At 46.9% G+C, this 19,250-nt stretch overlaps 1 protein-coding gene and 1 long non-coding RNA gene across 3 annotated transcripts in view; one reads left to right on the forward strand and one right to left on the reverse strand.

Annotated features, from left to right (window-relative positions):
- opcml (opioid binding protein/cell adhesion molecule-like) overlaps positions 1-19,250 on the forward strand; it is a 256,167-nt gene that overhangs the window by 220,712 nt on the left and 16,205 nt on the right. The window lies entirely within an intron of this gene.
- LOC129605135 (uncharacterized) lies at positions 10,370-11,736 on the reverse strand. The gene is made up of 3 exons (XR_008696686.1): positions 11,552-11,736; positions 11,383-11,457; positions 10,370-10,932 (listed from the first exon to the last, which is right to left on the reverse strand). It is a non-coding gene; the product is annotated as an uncharacterized LOC129605135 (long non-coding RNA).

The following is a 19,250-nucleotide window of genomic DNA, read 5'->3' on the forward strand; positions in this document are numbered from 1 at the left end:
GTGAATGAGTGCAGAGGTGGAGCACTGAGTCTGTGGCAAGAGAACAGAGACACAGAATTATAACAAGGGGTCTATAAACTTGATGCATTTTTGAACGAAAGCAATTAATAGAAATAGTGTTAAGCTCATGAGAATGAAGGGCTGTAGAGGAGCAAGACGAGATGACCAGATCACCAGATTCACTGACGTCACCCAGACTCAAAGGGATCAGTGAAGTTTATGATGAGGTAAGCAGATATCTTAGTGATTTCCACAACAAGCTATCAACTTCATTCTCTGGTCAGGGGAGTCTCCAATGAGCAAGTTATGAATCTGTGTGGGGCTAATTAGTATCATACCATAATCATGCATGTGCAGGAAGTAAAAAATGATTTTCACATGTCATTAGATGCATGTAATGACACAATTAAAACAGTGTAATAACAAATGTGTAATGAGATGCTAAAACCTTGCAGGAAGCTCAAAATCATTTTCATATTTAATCATATGCATGTAATGACACATTTATTACTCTGTGATGAAATGTGGAAGCAACAAATATTTTTGCATCTCATTACATGTAATGTGTAGTGCTACATTTTTGACTGTGTAATAACACATCTGTAATGACACTGAATGAAAAAATGTGCAGAAGCTCAAAGTGATTCTTACCCTTCACGTTTTGCTCTATTGTGCTAGCCTAACTGTAGGCCCAAGTGATAAGTGATGAGCCAGTTGTCCCTGTGAGGGTAGTACTTAGTCTTTCCAAAGCACTGTCTAAGTTATGTCAGTAAATGTATTGTGAATGAACTTGCAAGCTCTGTACCAGCCTTTCTGCTGTACCAATTCCAAGAGAAACCTCTTGTCCTAATGTTTTTGCTAGCCCTGTTGATCTCGGCCAAGCTCTTTGGCATGTAACTTGTCCACTTGACCATGATTCTCCAAAAGTGTGATTTCAGGATGGGATTTATTTATCCTAGTCTCCATCTTGGTCAGTATCATTACCTTTGAAATTTCCAGAATTTGTTTAGAGAATCTGAGCCATAAATTGTGAAAAAAAAACATTTTCACAGAGAGAGTACATACTGTATTAGTACTCATCGGGTTCCCTTTCTCTTCATTAAATGCCTAATGCCATGTTTCAAGCATATTTGTCCTGTCACCGCTAAGCTGAAGCTTTTGTGACAGACCTTCTGACAGCTATTACTGTTTTTACCCTACAGGGATGGCAGCACATCTGTAATGTGGTTAAGAATGCTACATGCTAAATGGCTGTCATCAACTGGACTCAGAGAAATTAGATGACACTCACTTGCTGTACACAGCTGTCAGAAGGTTCAGCTTGGAGGCTAAGTTGTGATTAAGGAGACTTCTCCTTTGTGGGTCTTTAAAGTTGTTTCCTGTTCCATTCATTAGTCCATGTTTAACCATCGCATAGCAAACAGTGTCCAGTTAGTGTAATTGCAGTTGTAGTGAATGGAGCCTGGAGTGGCGTATCATCGTTAAAGCTGTGTGACATCAATGACTTCATGAAGAGATTAATTCTTGGTTCATAATGAACATAATGACAGTGATCTCAGAGCCTTTCAGCATGCAGTCTGAAGATGCAAGCTTTCCATCCTGCAGTGCTCTCTCTTTTTTAGGTTAAATGTCTAGCCCACCTGAGCAGTAAGACCCCTGTGCGTGATCTGCTCTTTCTCCAGGTTTAAGAAGGAGTAAAGATATTAATGAACTTCAAAAGACTCAGGCTCTTTGGTGCCTAAGCAGTGTCTAATGGTTTGTGATCCCTCCTGAGAGCTCCCCAAAACCTTCTCAACTATACTGTATCTAATAATTACAAAGGCTTTGTTTTTTTGTTTTTTTTTACAAAGATATATATTTTTTTCATATTATAAGGCCAGTCGCACACCTGATGAAGCCTGAATGCAATGCGTATTCCCAGGTCATGTCATGTTTCCTTTCATCTCACATGCGTAACCACTGTCTCCACTGGCTTTGTTAAATGCCACAGGGGGTGCAACTGAGATGGTGTGCATGAATGCCTCACCGGTGGATCGTTAATAATTATAATCAGGCTGATGCAACACAGGCTTGGGATTTTCCTCTGTCACACAGAATTTCTTGCAATTTTTGAGCCCTGCACTAACAGGTGATAAGGGGTTGACTAATCTTTGTCAGGATGACGGACAAAGGCTGCAGCATCTGACAATATTTTAGTGAAATTTAAAAAGCAAAACAGAGATTCATCAAAGCTGTAAATTTGTTTGTAGACAGTGTGAATGTATTTATTGTCTCATTTGTCTCAACAACAATAAAGGTTTGTAAAAACAACAAAATGTAAAAAAAAATGTACAATGTATATGTTTAAATTAAACTTCATGTGGTGTAATAGTTAGCACATGGTTACCCATACCTTACAGGATGAAGGTCCAAGGTTCAGCCTAGGAATCAGCTGTACGGAGTTCTTCAGTTTTTCTCTGGGTCTTCCAGGTTCCTCCCACTGTCCAAAGACTTATAGCTAGGTTGACTGGAGATTCTAAAGTGTTCATAGGTGTATGTGTGTGTGGTTTGGCTGTCTCCATGTTTGGACATACAGTATGGGATAGACTGGCAACTTGTCAAGCATGTACTGTACCACTCTCTTGCCTGAATGACAATTGCGATAGGTTTCAGCACACCTGCAACCCTTTTGAGGACTAAGCGGTACAAAATGAGTGAGAGTTCTTATTCCATTGCTACAGTATGATGATACTTTTAGAATTACAAAGACTAAACACTGTGTCGGCCTAGAACTAAAACTTCCAACACTATTTTATTGCCAACAGATTGAACCATGTCCACAAATGGATAAAACCTAATCCAACAGACTCCTCATGGTTAGACATTAAACAAACATTTTTTGGGAAAATTAAGGTTGCAAATCTACCATTTTTAGCAATAACATCAAAATGTCAGGAACTCGGGCGGGCGGCGGACCCACATGCACAGCACGGAGACGATATTATAATTAACAAAAGATTTATCCCTTAAGACACGGTCAGGCGGTCCAGGTCAACACAAAAAGGCTCGGCAAGAGTACAGGCAGGGAACAGGCAAAAACTCACGGTAAGTAGGTAATCCGGGGTCGGGCAGGATACACGATGCGAACAGGAACAAAACACGAGAAGCACGAACATTCAGGAAACACAGGAAACAAGGATACACTCATGGGACTCGAAACGACAATCTGGCAAGTGACTACGGGAACAGGAGGTGACTAAATACACGGGTGAGTGATTACTGATGCAGCGCAGGTGAGGATAACGACCGGGTGAAACAAGAACAGCTGTGACGTGACCTGACTCGGGAGTGAAGCTAGAACACAAAACAGAGACCGGGGAACTACCAAAATAAAACAGGAAACGGAACCTGGAACCAAAATAAGACAAGGAATCAGCTAGAACAAAAACACAGATCATGACAAGAACAAAAACACAGATCATGACAGTACCCCCCCCCCTATGGCGCCTTCCACGGCGCCTACGGAAGCCCCCCCCCCAAACCAGGGCGGGCGGAGGGTGGTCCCAGGCGGAGGGACCGAATCCCTACCCCTCAAGGTACATGAGCAGGGTGGGTGGAGGGAGGACCGGGGGAGGGCCAAAACAAGAGTCCACAACAAAGTCCGCGACCAGGGAAGACATGAAGTTCAGAGATTCCGTCACGGAGGGTGACGGCGTGGCGAGACCCTGCTCAGCAGCCGCTGAGCCAGGGTGGCACTCTTAGTGCCCTTGGGCTGGACCGATGTCCCCGGGAGCCACCCCGAATGGCAACGTCCTCCAGGCGGACGCTGATCCAATGGGCTGAGGAGTCGAGGCGGACGTCGCCGCAGGAGGCAGCGCCATTCGGGCAGCAGGAGGCGCCGAGGGCAAGACCACCAGTCCGGCGGCCGAGACGAGGACGAGGCAGGGACCAGCGGCGTCCTCCTTGGCCCACCGCGACGAGAGGCAGGAACCGATGCAGGCGCAGCCGGAACCGGGCCGCCAGGAACCGATGCCGGTGCGGCCGGAGCCGGGACGGGAGCGACCCCCTCCTGGAGGTCGGCAGGAACTACGACGGGAGCGACCCCCTCCTGGAGGTCGGCAGGAACTACGACGAGAGCGACCCCCTCCTGGAGGTCGGCAGGAACTACGACGGGAGCGACCCCCTCCTGGGGGTCCGCAGGAACTACGACGGGAGCGACCCCCTCCTGGGGGTCCGCAGGAACTACGACGGGAGCGACCCCCTCCTGGAGGTCGGCAGGAACTACGACGGGAGCGACCCCCTCCTGGAGGTCGGCAGGAACTACGGCGGGAGCGACCCCCTCCTGGAGGTCGGCAGGAACTACGGCGGGAGCGACCCCCTCCTGGAGGTCGGCAGGAACTACGGCGGGAGCGACCCCCTCCTGGAGGTCGGCAGGAACTACGGCGGGAGCGAACCCCTCCTGGAGGTCGGCAGGAACTACGACGGGAGCGACCCCCTCCTGGAGGTCGGCAGGAACTACGACGGGAGCGACCCCCTCCTGGAGGTCGGCAGGAACTACGGCGGGAGCGACCCCCTCCTGGAGGTCGGCAGGAACTACGGCGGGAGCGACCCCCTCCTGGAGGTCGGCAGGAACTACGACGGGAGCGACCCCCTCCTGGAGGTCGGCAGGAACTACGACGGGAGCGACCCCCTCCTGGAGGTCGGCCGGAGCTGCGGCTGGCGCGGCCTCCTCCTGGAGGCGCGCAGGAACTGCGGCTGGCGCGGCCTCCTCCTGGAGGCGCGCAGGGACTGCGGCTGGCGCGACCTCCTCCTGGAGGCGCGCAGGAGCTGCGGCTGGCGCGACCTCCTCCTGGAGGCGCGCAGGAGCTGCGGCTGGCGCGACCTCCTCCTGGAGGCGCGCAGGAACTGCGGCTGGCGCGACCTCCTCCTGGAGGCGCGCAGGAACTGCGGCTGGCGCGACCTCCTCCTGGAGGCGCGCAGGAACTGCGGCTGGCGCGACCTCCTCCTGGAGGCGCGCAGGAACTGCGGCTGACGCGACCTCCTCCTGGAGGCGCGCAGGAACTGCGACTGGCGCGACCTCCTCCTGGGGGTGCGCAGGAACTGCGACTGGCGCGACCTCCTCCTGGAGGCGCGCAGGAACTGCGGCTGGCGCGGCCTCCTCCTGGAGGCACGCAGGAACCGCGGCTGGCGCGGCCTCCTCCTGGAGGCGCGCAGGAACCGCGGCTGGCGCGGCCTCCTCCTGGAGGCGCGCAGGAGCTGCGGCTGGCGCGACCTCCTCCTGGAGGCGCGCAGGAACTGCGGCTGGCGCGACCTCCTCCTGGAGGCGCGCAGGAACTGCGGCTGGCGCGACCTCCTCCTGGAGGCGCGCAGGAACTGCGGCTGGCGCGACCTCCTCCTGGAGGCGCGCAGGAACTGCGGCTGACGCGACCTCCTCCTGGAGGCGCGCAGGAACTGCGACTAGCGCAACCTCCTCCTGGAGGCGCGCAGGAACTGCGACTAGCGCAACCTCCTCCTGGAGGTGCGCAGGAACTGCGGCTGGCGCGACCTCCTCCTGGAGGTGCGCAGGAACTGCGGCTGGCGCGACCTCCTCCTGGAGGTGCGCAGGAGCTGTAGCTGGCGCGACCTCCTCCTGGAGGTGCGCAGGAACTGCGACTAGCGCGACCTCCTCCTGGGGGCCGGCGGGCGCTACGGCTCCACGGGTGACGGGGACTGGAACGACCGCTACAGGGCCGACAGGAACGGGGACTGGAACGACCGCTACAGGGCCGACAGGAACGGGGACTGGAACGACCGCTACAGGGTCGACAGGAACGGGGACTGGAACGACCGCTACAGGGTCGACAGGAACGGGGACTGGAACGACCGCTACAGGGTCGACAGGAACGGGGACTGGAACGACCGCTACAGGGCCGGCAGGAACGGGGACTGGAACGACCGCTACAGGGTCGGCAGGAACGGGGTCAGAGACAGGGGTGACCTCTACTTGGCCTACGGGAACGCCCTCTACTTGGCCTACGGGAACGCCCTCAACTTGGCCTACGGGAACGCCCTCAACTTGGCCTACGGGAACGCCCTCAACTTGGCCTACGGGAACGCCCTCAACTTGGCCTACGGGAACGCCCTCAACTTGGCCTACGGGAACGCCCTCAACTTGGCCTACGGGAACGCCCTCAACTTGGCCTACGGGAACGCCCTCAACTTGGCCGACAGGAACAGGAACTGGAACGACCTCAATTTGGTCGACAGGGACAGGAACTGGAACGACCTCGACATGGCCGACAGGGACAGGAACTGGAACGACCTCGACATGGCCGACAGGGACAGGAACTGGAACGACCTCAATTTGGTCGACAGGGACAGGAACGACCTCAACATGGCCGACAGGAACAGGAACTGGAACGACCTCAACATGGCCGACAGGAACTGGAACGGCCTCTACAGGGCCGACAGGAACAGGAACGACCTCAACATGGCCGACAGGAACTGGAACGACCTCTACGTGGCCGACAGGAACTAGAACGGCGTCCTCCTCTGAGGAGCCGACAGGAACTGGAACTAGAACGGCCTCAATATGGCCGACGGGAACAGGAACGGCGTCCTCCTCTGAGGAGCCGACAGGAACTAGAACGGCGTCCTCCTCTGAGGAGCCGACAGGAACTAGAACGGCTGCAACATGGCCGACAGGAGCTGGAACGGCCGCAACATGGCCGACAGGGACTGGAACGGCGTCAACTCCGGAGCTGGCATGACAGCTTACAGCTGCCGAGCTCGACGGGGAAGACGTCGGGCCTGATTGGGTGGGGTTAACAATCGTCAGACGGGCGGTGCCCTCTGACGGGGACAAGGACGGAACTGGGGTCTGGGCAACACACGACTGATCTGGGGTCTGGGCGACACACGGCTGATCTGGGGTCTGGGCGACACACGGCTGATCTGGGGTCTGGGCGACACACGGCTGATCTGGGGTCTGGGCGACACACGGCTGATCTGGGGTCTGGACGACACACGGCTGATCTGGGGTCTGGACTAGGTTCGACTGGGCTGGGACCTGGAGGCGACAGGGCTGCACCAGGGCATGAGCATGGCGAGGCTGACCTGACTGAGAGGTGGGACATGAAGCGGCCGCTGGCTGCAGGCCCGGGAGTTGCAGGGCCTCACGCAGGACAGGCTCCCTCAGGACGAGAGCGGCTGCTTCCTGGAACAGTTGTTCTCTCGCGCCCTGGTCTGCTGCCGAATCGGCGGTGTTCATGAGGTGGGCGAAGAGAAACGCCACCGGAGGAGAGCAGAGGAGGTGGACCCGTCGGGCGACGCTGTCTGGGATGCCCGCTATCAGAGAGACACAGTCAGTTAGAGAATCAAGGGGCTCCTCTGTCGGAGAAGGAGACTGCTCGGTCCCCATGACCGAGACCGCGGGACCCGGAATCCTGGAACCGCGCCGCCGCCGGCGCCGTCCGGAGCAGCTGCGACTGTCCGTCGTTTGGGGCGCTGGGAGCGGTGTGGACCGGACCTCTGTACCGGGACCCGCATGGTGAACCGGGACCGCGGCGTCTGGAGCTTGGGCTGGAGACTGGGGAAAACACGACTGAACTGGAGATTGAACCGCGCGCGGCTGAACTGGGGACTGAGCAGCGCGCGGCTGAACTGGAGACTGAGCAGCGCGCGGCTGAACTGGAGACTGAGCAGCGCGCGGCTGACTTGGAGACTGAGCAGCGCGCGGCTGAACTGGAGACTGAGCAGCGCGCGGCTGACTTGGAGACTGAGCAGCGCGCGGCTGACTTGGAGACTGAGCAGCGCGCGGCTGACTTGGAGACTGAGCAGCGCGCGGCTGAACTGGAGACTGAGCAGCGCGCGGCTGACTTGGAGACTGAGCAGCGCGCGGCTGAACTGGCGACTGAGCAGCGCGCGGCTGGACTGGAGACTGAGGACCGCGTGAGAGCAGGAAATCCTCCCAGGGAAATAACCATGGAGCTGGGCAGGTTGGTGCAGGCACAACGATCCGACGAGGCGGAGAGGGGGAAACCGAAACCATACTTCCGCGGGAGAGTTATATTTAAAGGAAAAACAGTCACTGACCTGACCGGAGGCTAAGTGCTGGCTGGGTCCAAGTGTGGCCAGATTGTTCTGTCAGGAACTCGGGCGGGCGGCGGACCCACATGCACAGCACGGAGACGATATTATAATTAACAAAAGATTTATTCCTTAAGACACGGTCAGGCGGTCCAGGTCAACACAAAAAGGCTCGGCAAGAGTACAGGCAGGGAACAGGCAAAAACTCACGGTAAGTAGGTAATCCGGGGTCGGGCAGGATACACGATGCGAACAGGAACAAAACACGAGAAGCACGAACATTCAGGAAACACAGGAAACAAGGATACACTCATGGGACTCGAAACGACAATCTGGCAAGTGACTACGGGAACAGGAGGTGACTAAATACACGGGTGAGTGATTACTGATGCAGCGCAGGTGAGGATAACGACCGGGTGAAACAAGAACAGCTGTGACGTGACCTGACTCGGGAGTGAAGCTAGAACACAAAACAGAGACCGGGGAACTACCAAAATAAAACAGGAAACGGAACCTGGAACCAAAATAAGACAAGGAATCAGCTAGAACAAAAACACAGATCATGACAAGAACAAAAACACAGATCATGACACAAAACACCACAGGTTCTTCCAGAATACAGTATTAGCATAAGGGCATCTCTGACAGCCTGGTAGGATTTTCTTAAAATGATTGGATCTTTGCTTACTCTTTGCCAAAACACACCTCTCTGGAACAATCCAGACATCATACAAAAGAAAAAGGTAATACACTATGAAATCACTAATGCCAATTTCTTAGAACATCAATAATAAAAGTCAATAATTAATGCAAAAACTAAGAATACTCCTATCCAGATGCAACCACCGCCAGCAATAGAACGATTTCTTGACATCTCAGGGAAAAGGACAGTATCAAAAATCTATATTTTAATTTCCAATGTTGATGACACAGTCACCTCCGATCTCTAAATGGAAAGCTGATCTGGACATCGCCACTAATCACATGTTCTGGACAAATATATGTTCTAATTCATTCCGAATGACAAAAAAATAAAAATTTACAAATAATACAATATAAAATTCATCATAGAACACATTATTCAGGACAAAGGATGTTCAAAATGGGTCTAACAAACTCAAATATTTGCCCTCATTGTACAGATAACACAGCAGATAGATTCCTACATGCATTCTGGTCATATTCACCTGTGCAGCAATTTTGGCAAAGAGTATATAAACACCTGTCAACCCAGTTAAGCTGTCCAATCCCAGCGGCCCCTGCACTTTGGGCTGGACCTAGAGACAAACTCATCACAAACACTACTTTCTGCTCTCTGTGTCACAAAAAAAAATCATCCTCATGAACTGGAAAACTAAAAATAAATTAAGCATTACTCAGTACTTGAACAGCTTGTTAGATTACACCACCGTAGACACATTGTCTGCTTGTTCAAATCAATAACCAAAACTAAACTCTGATTGATGCCATTTCCAGGTGTGGATGCATGGAGCTCAGGTGCTGCGACGTGTCTGACATGGTGGTGGGGTGTGCCTGGTGGTTGGAAGTGACTGCCTGCTTAAGGGACTGGGGCAACGGGGCTGGTGGATTCTGGGGTGGCCGCATGAGTCCCCTCCAGTGGGGGTGAGATGGCTGCTGGGAGTAGGGCCATTTGAGGGTTGGCGTGTGCCTGTCTTCGAGGAGCGAAGGCGGGCCTCCCTGCCAGTGTGCGGGGGCGGATCTGGGGATGGAGACTTGAGGTACCCTGTGTCCGGGGGGATCCCTCTGGGGGTGCCTGTCTCTGCCCGGAGGGGAGTCTCTTGCCTGGGACTCTGCCCCTGCTCTGCCTGCCCTAGCAGTCCAACGGCCTCTGGCAACTGCTCGGGCCTGTTACGGGGGCGATGGGGTAAGGGCTTGCGGTGCCTGGGCAGCAGTACTGCAGTCCCAGTGTCTCGTCCATCTATTCCTGGCTGGGGGTTGCGGGGGGGTGGTGGGATGGGTAGCAGAACTACACTGAAAAAAAATTCTGTTGGATTTACATGAAAAAAATATGGACATCGTTTGCACATATTTTAGTGATGTTTACTTCAAATGACACATTTATGTTAGAAGTAGTTTGTGTATTTTTTCTGTATTTTTATATGTTAAACATACATGACTTATTTATGTAGATGTAAGGCGTTTAGTTTATTTTAGGTATATTATAAAATCTTATGTTAAACCTACATAATCTTCTCATTAATTTTATTTGCTAAATATACATAATTTTATCATATAAAATTAATTTTTTTTATTTATATGAAATAAATTAAATTATGTTAAATACACATGAATCTCTCTCTAATTACTGCATAACTGCAGCAGCATGTAGCAGCATAAATACAACAACACCACACCAAACAAGGTTAGTAGCAAAATGTCTATATTAAAAGGCAGACAGCTTTATCTGGTACATTCTATAACATATGTCCACAAAACACAATATCCATCTGCAAATACCTTGCATCATACAACTGCACTTCAGTGCATTTATACAACAAAGGAATACGTCAAAGGCTTTTTGCAGTGCAGTACAATAAATAGAACATCTCATAAGAACTTTGCAATAAACAATTTGCATTTAACATCAGAACCTGAAACACAGCATTTAGGAACCAAGTATTCTATGGACAAAGAAGGATTTAGTGTCCCCAAACAACGTCACAACATGAAATTTGAGTAATAATAGCTCTTTCTCATTTTCCAATATTCAAATGCCCCCCCAAAATTGTAATACTGTCTGGCCTTCAAGAACAATACCAATGTCGTCTGTGGTATCACAAGCATGTACAGTACTTTAGTTCTTTGAAGACAGAGCCCAACAGCGATCTGCTCAATAGCACTTTGGGTGAAAGCTTTGTCTTCTACCTGTATAGTCACAAAAGAAAAAAAAAATTATTATAAAACACATTAAATACATATGTGCTTATGTTCATTTCCAAAGCCTCATATTGTTGTTTTAGGGAATAGGGTGAAACAACTTGGTAATATTAGTACTCCTTAAGATGCAGTTTTGGTCTTGCAGCTGGTTGAGATTAAGCTACTTTCAAATAGTTTGTACGAAGTTCAGGGTTTCCATTCCACTTATTTATTTGTTTTTAAAGGACATTATTAAGACCCTAATTTTATCCATATTTGTTGAATGAGTCAGGTACAGTATATAAATATGCATCTTCACCACTGTGTTTGTTTTATACATTATGTTGAGTTATGCATCAGAACTATGCAACACAGAATGAGTTATGATAGAGAACACAAGGCAAAATCACAACTTTCAATAAGGAAATATAGTATTTATAGAACCATGTCCTTTCTCACCAGATTTTGTGGGTCCTCATTGAGGTAGACCACCAGTCATTTTAGAAAAGACTCTTTTGCAAGATCATCACCCACCTAGTGACGAGGTAAACACAGCGAGTTAGGCTAGAAGAATTTTTCTTCTCCAAAATGTAAAACTGAGTACTTTTTTTCGAGGACGCATTCTTACTTCTGACATGGTGCCTATAGTACTGTTCAGTTTTCTTCCAACCTGGCCACTTCTCAAACAGGTTTTGGAGTTTGTCAGATAAGACCTCTAGTTGTGAGAAAAATCTGGATTGCAGAGGCATGATGGTAATGCACTTAAACTCGACATTTTATCTGAAAAAGAAATAATGAGCAACAAAATTACAATATGCAATTTAAAAAGACAGTAGAGATATAAATGCATATTTTATTAACACAACTTGATAATCTTCAATAGCGCAGGGGTTCACAACCAGCAGGCTGTGAAAGTATACTCAACTTACGTTATTTCCATTTCATTTAATGCGTTTTATTTTAATTACCAGAATCTCTCCGCTAAATCCATCTGTGGCTCAGTCGACGCTTGCCGCGGTCAAGTGTCTTCCCCGCAACCGCTTCCTGCTCAGGCCGGTAACGCGTAATACATTAGTGTTTACGCAGCATAAAAGAGCCAGTGAGGAGGCAAGTCAAGCGTAAAACAAAGCTGCATTTACAGTATACTGGGAGTCCTACTGGAAACACCAACTTATTGCGACAGGTTGTTCCCACGCGCCAAGCCCGCTCTGCAGCTCTGACGAGGCAAAGAAGCTGCGTCTACCTGGAGACCAAGCAGTCTATGCTAGGCTATGTTACAAGGACTCTGCTAATAAATCTGCATACACAGTTGATTCACCTTCATTATACTTACAGAAAACCAGTTTGGGGACCGCTACAATGGCGTACGCTTGAATAATCGCGGGGGCGCGTTCGAAATTGGTTAACGTATGAAGGCATTAATACTAACATTACTTGCTGCGACGCACACATTCCGAACAAAAAACCCGCATGCTGTACCATTTCAAGAACTAAGAACACACATTACAAAGATAAAGTAAGCTAACATTGGCGTTAGCTTAATGCTAGTTCGTTTATATTCTCAAATTAACTGTTAATACTGAATAATGACTATTGCTTGGTCTTATGTATGCGGCGTACGGCAAACTCAGTAAAAAAGGTAATTCATAAATCATTTATTTACCTTAAAACCAACTTGAAGAGAGCCTCAGACTTCCCGATGCGAGTGAAAAGATGGCGGACGGCGAAAAGCGACAGGTGTCGTTTTCCCTCCAACGTCCAGACAAGGGGGCGGGGTTTCAATACAAAACACAAGTACCTTCAGTCTTGCTAACATGATTGATATTTGTTAGTTTTACATCTGCCTTGATTTAATATTATTTTAAACATTGATACATGTTTAGAGGAAAAAAATGAATATATTGTGTATCATATATAAGAAGCATACTTGTAAAGTATACAACCCCCCTTACCCCTTTTTTTCAGTGTAGTCTGGAACCTGGCTCTGGCCTAGCTTCCCAACTTACTCCACACTCATCAGTGTGGGGTGGTCATCTCTCCACCAGCTGTGGCCTCACCTAATGGTCCTGGTGGAGATATCACCACCCAGCACAATAGACATCTGGGATGGGGGCACTGTCTGGGAGACACACCGTCAGCCAACAGTCGTGCTCCTGGAGGTGTGCCCCACTTTCAGTGCACTCTAGTTCCACACACACGTTCAAGCTGGGTTGCAGGGTTCTGGGGTGCCTTTTCCACTGCCCCCTGCTTCTTCCGGGTTAGGGTGGGTGGCCGACCCTCACAAATTGCGGGCCCGGGCCCTCCCCGGGGAGGTGCCGTGGGATGTAGTCAGGCCAATGGGTCAGGCTCTGCTCTGCTGGTGTAGTGGTGTGTGGTGGACTGGGGGCGGGCCCCACTCTGGGCGCAGGGGCATCTCCTGGTGGGGCTCCCTACGGACCGTGGGTCCTCAGGCTCCACTCTCTTGGGCTGACCCTCCCACTTGGGGGATGGTTTGCCCCTGGTTCTCATGGGGCGGACAGCGTTGACCCACGGTGGCCCACTCTGACCTCGGGTGCTGTCTCTGTGGCTGCTGCATCTCTGCCTGGGGGGTTCTGTGTGGGCGGCTTGGGTCGCAACACCTGCCCTCCTGGAACTGAAGGTGTGTGGGCTCCCTGGCTGCTGGGATTCTTTCCTCTGCTCATTGTCTGGGTATAGCAGCCAAGCTCCTCTCATTGTTCATGCACCAAAGCCTGCCTCACCCTTTGGGTGAACAATGTTAAGCTACAGCTTTACTAACCATGTAGTGGGACACTCTAGACCTGAGCTGATAAACAGGCTTCCTAAACTTAGATGTAAGTATTACTGATACTTATCACAATCAATATCAATAATGTGTGATTATGGTAGTTGTTGTATGTCATGGCTATTATTGAGTAATATGAGTATGTGTAAAATGCATATTTATATGATATATGTATATGTATGAGTGTGTGCACATACTGTGCCTTAACACTATTATTAGTATTAATATTAATGTTAAAGGTAAACTACAGAACAGCATTTGTTTAGTTATGTATTTGTCCACCTAAGGTACATCTTTATTTATTTATTTTGTTTTGTTTTGTTTGCTTAATTGATATTTTTGTTTTCAGCAGCTGGTCCCCCCGCACACACACACACACACACACACACACACACACACACACACACACACACACACACACACACACACACACACACACACACACTCAACCTGTCCACCAGCACAGCGACATTACACATTTAGCGACATTTAGAATTGACTAAATAAAACCAAAAATAAGCCATTAATCTAAAGTATATAGAGTATATATTTCTTATATACTCCTCTTGTAAAAGCAAAACTGTCTATCACAATATGGCATTCAGCCTAATACTGTACATGCTGCTTGTTGAACTGCTGGACAGGACACACAAAACAAAAAATTACACAGACTAGCTGAAGACAACTACTATACACTGATCATGATTTGCGATTATAATAAATAAAGTAATGGCTGTGGTTTAGAGAAGCAAATCAGGAAGGACTTCTCTAATGGTTTGGGGTTTGTAAAAATCTAGAATCACTAGTTAAAATTTAGAAAGGGATGTGGGTGGTGAAGAATTTAAGATTATCCCTGACAACACACTCACCCACTTCAATATGTGCTCAACCCACAAAGAATCTGCTGTGGTATTTAGCTAATAATTAGCGAACAGAAATGCAAACGTTTAAGTGCTCCCAGTATGACAAATACTGGAAAGATTAGAATGTACTTTATTTATTTATTTATTTTAAAGGTTGAAGCTTTGACCAGTCACACATGTACAGTAAATGTGAATGTTTTATTGTCTCTGTTGGGGCAGGTCACATACTGGGTGTATGTAGGCAGAGCAGCTGAAGGAGGTGCATGGTTAAAGTCCCCAGAGATCAGGAAGAGGACCTGTGGGTGCTGTGTTTGCAGCCTGCTGGTGACTGAGAGCAGGGTCTCAGAAGCTGTGTCAGCGTTAGCGGAGGGTGGGACATACACAGCAATTATTACACAGCAGCACCTCAGCGGTGATCTCGTGTCTGTCTCTGGGCAGAACTACGGCGCTGCGCAGCGCGATCAGCTGCTCCGCGGTGTAAACAATGCGCGCTCTGACCCCGACGCACATCGTAGCTTTAAAAACAGCGTTTGTACTGCGCCAAACTTAGAAAAACTATAAAAAAAAAAGCTGTGTACAGGTTGTGTACAATAATGCTACTAACAAAACACTAGACAGGTAAACTTAAATAAGTGAAGAAAGTAATAAATAGAAGTAAGAGGACAGGAGCTGTTGTGACCAGCAGCTCGACCGGCGCCGGATCATTAGTTTTGAGCTGCATGTAAACAAAGCAGCAGTCCAAAGTAGCTTCAGGATGCTAAGGACAAACCAGAAAAAACAGTCGGGTTAGAAGTAGCGCTAGCTTATGCTGCTTACGGTGGCTTTGTGGCTCAGTTGGAATAACATTGGCTGGAGAAGCGAAAGGTGCCTGGTTCAAGCCAACCGGAGCATGTGTGTCCTTGAGTAAGACACCTTGCACAAGCTCCCTGGGCACCACACCCTGGCTGCCCACTGATCCCCTCATTTTTCCCAACGTGGGATCAATAAAGTTCAATAAATTAATTATCTTGGCTGGCAGCAACCCTAATACTAATAAAATAATTAATTTAATCCCTTTATAAGTAGTATCGGTCTGTCGCGTATTGTCAGAGACTCTTACAAGGAAAAACTGTCTTGTTTTTCCAGCCACTAACAGCAGATGAAGAAAATAAGTGGGTTTTGGCTAAATGAAGAACCTGTGGCTTTCTAACAACTGTCTGCTTTGATTCAAAATCAAAAGCTACTGAACGACTTATTCAAACACACTGTTAAAATATAAATATATATCCTTTTTGTAAAGCAATGTCTGAACGTTTGTCTGTTAGAGTCTTTTGTGCTTCTTTCAGAGCAGAGACATGATGCATCTGGCTCTACCTGTTGTAGGATGCCTGGGCAGCCTCGTCCTCCTCTGAACAGTGTAACTCATCAGTGCTGAACTCTGGCCTATACAACTAATCACAAATATCAGATTGTTATTAGTGCTATAAGCGTATGCAAAGAAAAACAATGGCGAACAGAGCAGTTGCGCTGCAGCAGGCTGGCTCCACCCCCCTCTCAGCCTGGCTCCTCCCCCCTCTCAGCCTGACCGTTGCTGGGGCAACAGACAGAGAAAACCAGGAAGCACTAGTTGTAGTCTGTGAGCCCATAGCAAATAATCCGCCAGGCTGGGTTGGAGGAGGAATAAATGATCATTTTTATGCATAGAAATTATGGAGGAATCTGAGTGTCTCTTCATTCTTACATACTACCCGAGATCGTTTTGGTCAACCCCCATTGAAAATCGGTGAAGTTTTCCTTTAAGTGTGTAGTAGTTTGTGACTAACCAGGAGAAAGACAAGTTCTGGCCTGGGGACCGAAGGGTTTCATCTTTGCTTTTTTGCAGACGACGTCCTGTTGGCTTCATAGGATCTGGACCTTTTGAGTGCACTGCTACAATGTCCTGCCAAGTGCAAAGCCCTCAGAAAACATTTAGCAAGTGTGTTACAACAGATGAAGAAAATTTAATCTGTACCACAAATGTGTTCTTCAAAAGTCATACTTATTATAAACTAAAGTTTAGAAAGCTGTAAATTTTCAATTTTGACCCTCCCCACATTGACCACCAGTCACCACTTGACATTAATTTAAAAAAATGCTGTTTGTTTTGATGTGCATAATTAATCATATTTTCTCTTTCAACATTGGTGACACTGATTATATATTCTAGCATTCTGTGAAAGGTGAAATTTGATTAGGTAATTAAGTTTAACATATATATATCATTTGTTTTTTCTATGCATGTGTTTCCTCCTCCTGAATTAAAATCAAGAAGAAAGTCAAATGGTATATATTACACATCGTATTCTACTTCCCCCCGAAGAACAAATACAAGTATTATATGCTGTTTAAACTTACATATGCTTTCTTTAACTTTGAATGCTACAATCAGCCATCTATCAAATAACCTTTAGTGTCCTAAGTCAAAATGGAAGTGAATCCCCTTTCCACACAGACAGATGGTAACTGAGTATAGCCAGGGAGTTTAAGATTTAGGATGCGTATCAACCACCACTTGAGCTTTAAAAGGGCATATGGCACAAGTCATACAGGAATTAAATGGCTAGCAGGAACAGAAGGCCAGTAACATCTTCACCTTTTAAGCCGACAAAACAGACTTTGCATAATATACTGCGATGACCATTGTTGTGAGAAGGTGACAAGTTTGCTAAATATAAAGTTTGTTCAGTGGGAGCTTGTCCAGCTGGTACAGAGAGTCATTAAATCCTGCAGTTACACGTTTCAATCCAGTTATTGTGAAAGAGCATCATCCTTAAACAACAAAGCTGCTCATATTATGGCATGACACCTTGATGTAAACTGATGCTGAGCTGCTGTTCAGTGCCACATAAGAAAATAAGAAAAACAGTTGACAGAGCAAGATTTTGGCGGACCAATCCAGCTGAAGACTTAAATCATAACTAAGACCATGATCCAACGGAAAAGAATTCATATCGCTTTTATTTAAACAGGTGCATTATTACAGTATATTTGTTGACTGTGTTTGTGGAAGGAAAAAAAGGGTTTAAACCTCAGTCTTGTTCTCACAATTACAGATATTCTGAATAAAAGCTTAATAACTTTACACCGTTGTAAAAGTACTGTAATATACCTTTTACCCATTGCTTCAGACAATATCTATTGATAATGCCACTGGGGATTTCAATCTAAACCAGACTATTTCATGTTATGTATTTACTCAACCTACCACAGGTCATTCCTCCCCACAGCCATCAGACTGTACAACATATCACTGCAGGAACACACTAATGTACCTACACAGTGTATTCTATTGCATTTGTTGTTGCTGCTGTTTCTGTCATTGTTTTTATACTCAGTTCATTGTTGTGTAATTTAAAACTTTTTTACTTGATTTTTTGCTTAAAAATATTACTTGATTTGACTTAATTCACAGTTTCTATTTTTGTATTGTTAGTACTGCTGCTGTCCATTTTATACTGTTCCTCTATATTTACATACTGTTGTCCTATTTAACGTCTCCTTGCTGCTGCAATTGTGGGATGAATAAAGTCTTATCTTATCTTATCTTATCTTATCTTATCTTATCTTATCTTATCTTATCTTATCTTATCTTATCTTATCTTATCTTATCTTATCTTATCTTATCTTAAGTTTATAGCAGTTTTCATTTCTACAATGCTGACAGTGGTCATCGCTTACATCTAAGTCTACTCTGACTAAAGACAGATTTGATCTTGGCTAACCATACGTCTAGGTTAGCCAAGATCAAGCACCAGAAAGTATTTATTCTCCCTCCATGAGAGAGTAAATCAAATATAATTGTTAGATTTGCAAACCATAACTGCCACACAATTTAGCCTCTTGATACAAGAGGGTTCAGTAGCACTTCATGGATTAGATAATCCAATACCTAGTCTTGGTTATTCTTGGACTGCTTTGCTGTCTCTGCACTGTCTCAGTAGACCACATTTGTGTAAATGTTATGAAATAATAATAAAAATAAATAAAATAATAGAAACACTCGTCACAAAACTGTTCTCTTGATGTCAACACTGTACTACTACAGTACTTTATTATCGTTTGTCCCTAATAGAATACTTAGTGTTCAAACAGAGTGGAAGCACAGTTTATCATTTGTATGCTCGTCATTCCAATGTCTACATTGTTACATTTAAGATAAGATAAGATAAGACATTATTAATCCCATAATGGGGAAATTCTTTCGTTTGCAACAGCAATAAAACGTTGAACAACAAACAGAATAAAACAAAGCACTTGAGTAAATTTAAAAAATACAGAAAGAGCACATTTATGTATGGAAAGAGTTAAGAGTTTTCCTTAATAAAGTTGAGTCCAACGCTGAAAGCACAATAATTTGCCATTATTGTCAAACCCTGTTTGACTTTAGAAGCAGCGCTGATGATTCATCCAATGGGTCGATTGATTTACTGCTAGCATTAAGTCAAGTTTGGTTACCAGTGTTCAATAGCTGCTTTCCTGCAAGCTTTTGTAATGCATTGCATTCCATGACCATTATGAATTCATAATAACCCAAACCCAGTTCTGTATGAATGTACAGACATATCAACATTATCTAAATGTTAAATAGCATACTTCATATACACAAAATAATAAAAACTAATATTAAACAAGAGAAATATATTTTTCCTGTATATGATTTTTAG

Source organism: Betta splendens, chromosome 14 (assembly GCF_900634795.4).
Source record: "Betta splendens chromosome 14, fBetSpl5.4, whole genome shotgun sequence".
NCBI classification, from domain to species: Eukaryota; Metazoa; Chordata; class Actinopteri; order Anabantiformes; family Osphronemidae; genus Betta; species Betta splendens.